Consider the following 5,777-nt stretch of genomic DNA (forward strand, 5'->3'; position numbering starts at 1 on the left):
GTGATTTTAATGCATCTTCCATCACTGATTTCTTAAAAGTGTAATCCCCCCTTTTTTATAACTGATATGGTGTTCCCAAAACAGTGGTGAAGAGGAATTTAATTAAGATCTCTTTCTCCTTAAATTGAGGGTTAACAGAATAAGTAGCTGCTAAACTACTGTAACACATCAATTTCACTCCTCTCTGGGATTCTGTTGTCTGGCTGCAGTCCAGTTGCTTTTACCGCAGACGGGCATTAAAGCAGCAGGTGCGTTTCCATCCAGCTGTTTTTATGGGCATTTTCAGTTTGTGCATAAGAACAGCTGGATGAAAATGCTTCCACTTCAGAAGAGACTAAAAATAGAGGCAGCTAAATCATCAGATCTGTGTGGAAGACTGTAGACCATCCTCAAATTAATAAATTAAACAGTAATTCCATATTTATGTCACATTTTTGGTTATTTTAATTCCCGTCATCTCGGCGCACTCTTCTTCTGTAATGGTTTAATGCCGTCTCATTGAAGAATTAGCGCCACCTTTTGCTGGTTTTCTATAAATTCTTTCTTTTCTATAAAGCCTTTAGTTTTCGCTTCATGTGGATGGAAGCCTGACTAGTGACATCTTGGCCACTTCTCCGTATAACACTCCCCAACAATCAAATTTAGACTCTGCTTTAATTGAAAAGCGAGGACAAATATGGCAGAATGGGCGACTGATGAAGGAGAAATGATGGCATGAAATGAACGGCCCTCCAGTCATATTGTGGACTAATTCTATGCCCATCTGGCATTTTCTCACATTAAAACTAAAACCCCCTCAGCTGTAGAAACAGATAAAACCACATGAGTCTGAAGTTAAAACCAGCCATGAGTGCTACTTCTGTTTTTGCTGTGTTGATGCAATTAATTGCCTCATGTCACCGTGGGGATATTATCAGAATAGAGCAGTCTCATGAAAAGTTAGATGTCTGTTATCTTTAATGCATTGCTAAAGTATGCCTTTATCTCCTGGTATCAGTGTTGTTAAACGACTGTGATGCATGGAACATGAATTACAGCTTTCTCATTAATTCGCGTGAAACAAAACCGTTGTTTGCACTGAATATTTTCCAGATTATGTAAAGTTATATGTTGCTACACACACTGGCATGATCCTCACACCAGCTGACATGTTAACTTGAAGCACACTCCAGAGATGACCTGTCAGAGACTATTAAAATAACACCCTGTCTTTTCACTAGTTGCTGGAACTGTGCTTCAAGAGGTGAAAAATCCATCTGCCCACCTTGAAAAAAAAAAGCGACCTGTCAGGGCAGGAAATAAATCCCTCTGGCACAGGCGCCTCGCCTCCTCCCCTACCGGCTTGCGCTCCTCTCTCCAGCCTCTGCGGAGCCGTCAGTCTGCTTGCCTCTCTGTCTGAGAAGAGGCTTTGTTCTGGGTGACAGAGCTGGGTGTCAGAGATAGAGGATCTCGTTAGACGGTCAGGGGGAGAGGGATGGTGGCTCTCTTTCCACTCTCTGAGTATGGATGGCTCAGAAAGCAGGGATGAGGGGGCTGTAAAATGGATAACAGAGTGAAGGAGAGCTGCACTGGGAGCTACAACTGCCCTCAGCTGTCTGCATCCAAAATACCTATCGAAATAAAGGGTTTGGTCCAAAGTGCAAGATCCACATGCTCACTGCCAGACTGACAAGTGCTGTTACAAGACGATTTGGGAGGTCTGGTGACAAGAAGACAGAGGGTTGCTCTCAACCTGTCCAGGAGCTCCTCCATAAAATCAGAGAGAATAAAACATCTGCAACAAAACAACCAGTTTGCCAGTTCACAACAATAGTAATGTGATGTTTCCTCTATCTCCCTCTGCTCCGACCCAGCAGTCTGGTGAACCTCACAATGCATGCTGAGACTCCCCTCTGCTGCTCAGAGCAGGTCAGAGAAAAGAGATGTGGCTGCCTGTGTCAAACCGGTAATTACTGGAGTTCTGTCTCTACAGTTGTTCTCCACTGGGAGAAGGTGTCACTACCACTGTCCATGACACTGTCATACTGGGATGCTAAATTGAGAAGCTGTGAAACAAATGATGTTCATTGTTAATGCGGATCTCCAACATGTAATATTCCTGGGATCAATATTTACATGAGCTGTTTCTATCTATAGAGGCAGAGGGTTCTTTTCTATGTCCACCATGTTGAACCACCATGTTTCCACAGTAGCCCAGACTGTTTTTATTAAACAAGTTTTGCACACAAATCGTCTAATGAGGTATGAGGATTTTGTCTTTCAGGTAAGTTCTTACATATATTTAATATTCTGGGGAAAACACACTTCATATACATTACTGTATGTGTTCAGATACACTCTATAATGGCTGTGCTGTAACCCACAGCCTCTTCCTTTAAAGACTGAGAGAATGCATCCGTCTCTTCCTGACCTCTGTTTCTTAATACATCAACGTCTGCAAGGTTGTTCAGACAGACAGCTTGAGTCCGGCTTGAGAGTACTCTGGCTACAACATAGAGTATATCAAACACACCCCTTGTAGTAAAGCTCCTCTGCTCAGTTCCTTTGTGAACTCTCTGCTGCAAAACTGTCTTATCTGAAGGAATACAGTTGGCGGACTGGACTTATATTCCAGAGGGTCCATAAAATGCAGCCATACATAAACCAGGGGGATTATGGATCATTAATTTTACTGAATGATTGTGCAGTAAATACATCAGAAGTCAGGATGGCAGTGTGGACGCCTTTTCCTCATGACTTCTTGCCTGAAGCCTGGAGAGGATGGAGGACTGGATGTAATTTAATGAATTCATTCTCCTATCTCTCTGTCCTCTTTCTCATTGTCACATTGTCCCCTAAAGGGGGCCATTTCACATAGAAACACCCTCCATGGATGACTGAACAGCGACAAAGATTTGTGTTTGTGTGTGAGGGAAATATTTGTTTTTGGTGCAGTACAACAGACAGGCAGGATTTTGTATCTGATCTTTGGTCTTGGCTTGATGTGTCTGTCATATTTGCTTGTTTGTCAATTGCATATACCCTCAGATTAGACGCTCTCCCTTGGGCCCAATCTCATGTACTCCGTCACCTGCTGGAGGGCCTCAGCAGGGCCAACAGGTGAGTAAATGATCTTGGGGAAAGACAGGAGACAGAAATAATTAGGTTTCCACTGAGGGGTAGCCATTACCAGGGACCTCCCTCAGGCGCTTCTTGATGTTTCACTTATTATCTAACTTCCACACTGGCCTGTGCCGTTCAGTGGGTGTGCAAGCCGCCAGCTCTGTCAAATGTACCAATTCCGGCTCTAACGGGCATATCTTACAGCACACAGCAATGACTCAGCAACTGTGGGCGGCTCATTATTTTCTTCACCCACCAAGAGATGACTGGATGGTGACTTTGTTTGGTTTCTTTGGTAACGTACAGGGGGGAGTACAAAATGAAATTATAGTACCTTATAACACGATTAAATACAACACAATACTACAGAGAGCTCCCCTGAAACTGCTCGCCTTTAGTTGTTTTGTAGCTCGTTTATGAGACTTTGCAAATGCCGAGCGGGGATTTTGTGGCAGGGGAAACTAATCATGCTGTCTGAGTGGAACTGCTCACAGCCCCAGTTTGGATTGCTTTTTAAATATTGTATGTGTCTGCAGCCAACACACACACACACACACATACAATATTTTAGGCGTAATGTCTGCATCAATTTTGTGATTGCACTTTTTAGAGTTTGTGGTCTATTTTAGAGCGGGCTATGTTACCCAGTTATCTGTTCTGCGATACCTGAAGTGAACTTTATGAATTTGACTTTATTATATGTACAACAGCGAGTTTAAATCCACATGTGAATTCAAAACACCAGTGTTATTTGTACACATGTTTTTAGCCAGGTTAGCTGCACGGCTCTAGCGATGGCACTTCTAGATGGATTGCTGTGACATTTCGTACATCCATGGTGCCCAAATCAGTCTCTCCAGGGAGTTCTGCACAACCTTGCTTTTTTGTCCAATCATGCAACTTTTCCACAAATTTGACCAATCATTGTAGTTTCCTGCACAAAATGTTGAGTCATATGTCACCAAACTCACTTCCTTGGTTCTAGTTGTGAAGATGCAGACCATGCAGACATTTAACCTGTCCAAACAGTGTGATTTCACAACCTGAAATAGAAGAGTTCCTGAAACCTTCACTTTCAGTTTGGACACATTGCACCTTAGCAAAGATTTAGCCGGGTGGAGCGGTTGTCATCCTGCATAATGAATTAACAAACAAACTATTTTTGCAATTTTCAGGTTCAATTTCATTGCAAACAATGCCTCAAAACATTAGAAAATTTGCAGTAAAATCATTTTAGGCTGCAAAATCCCCCCCAAAATCCTGCGAAATGCTGGATGGACAAATTATGTGCCACCAGCAGGTTAAAAGGTTAAAACTCAAATACCTGCAAAACTAACAACATTCTTCTCAGCTGCAGTTGTGTTTAGTGCTAATCAGCAAATGTATGCTAACATGCTAAACTAACAAGGTTGAACAAGTTAAACCTGCTAAACATCAGCATGCTGAGGTTAGCATCAGCTCAAAGCAACACTTTTTTAAAAGAATTTCCAGTTTTATTTTAATTCTGAAGTGGAATTTAAGTGTTAAACACTGATTACCACATGTAAAAGCTCTTATTTAAAAAACCAACATGTTCTTCACATGACAGAATGATCAGTGTATGTTGCTTGCAGGTGGTATTTATGTTCCACAGGCAACTAATGCCAGCGACATCTGATAAATTATTGTGGGCCCATATGGTAATCATACAAGGATCCCATCTGGAACATATTAAACATGAACACATCGCCAGCGGCACTCATCCATCCTTTCCCTGCAGCTTCACATTTGCAAGTCGTTGGTGCCAGAGTTTCATCATCTGCTGCAAGACCTTAACTGAAATGCAAACTGAAGTTCTTGTTAAAACTTCTTCCAGATTATTATTATTATTATTATAACACACTGGCATATACTGTAAAATTACCATAACCCACAGTTCTCCTACATGTGTTCTCATGTGTTTCAGACACCGTGCAAAAGACTTCTGCGTTCATAGTGAGACTCTTAACTGCAAAACTTTTCAGCGCCACGCCATGGACATGCCGTTTGACGCACAGTAAATATTTGATTAACTTTTGATCACCAATGTGTCTAGATTGCATTGATCGAATTTGAAGTCAATCCGAAAAAATCTGTAGGAGGAGTTAGTTAAAACAGAAGCCCTTAAATGCCAGAAATGGCATCACAGTTTGACATTCGATTCAACCTGGCCAACTTTGACGGCACGCCACAGACATGCCCTTCAACATACAGTCACAAATATATATATAAATTCTCTAGGAGGAGTTTGTTCAAATACATCACCCGGCCATTATTATTTTTTGGTTAATTTTCAGTAATTTTTCGCGTTGTATTTGAACATACTCCTCCAAGGGAATATATCTGATCAATTTAAAAATTGGTCAGTACAATCAAAACTTCACGTAAATCAGATCAAAGTTACCATTCGCAAACTCTACTACTGTTGCTCAGATAGCTGGCGCTATCACGTATATCTAAAGTACTGTTCATGTAGACACGTTCAGTAGGGAACTCTTATCAACACATTAAGTTTCATTAAATTGGACCATCGTAGCACTGAAGTTCATGAAGTACGATCGTTTTATGGGAAAAATCGCCGGATTAGACACGTCGGTCACAGGCACGCGTTTTGACGTAACAGTCACAAAAGCACAACTTCTTCATCTACAGTTTGT

This window comes from Morone saxatilis, unplaced genomic scaffold (assembly GCF_004916995.1).
Source record: "Morone saxatilis isolate NCDOM2014 unplaced genomic scaffold, NCSU_SB_2.0 Contig16, whole genome shotgun sequence".
Taxonomy (NCBI): Eukaryota; Metazoa; Chordata; class Actinopteri; family Moronidae; genus Morone; species Morone saxatilis.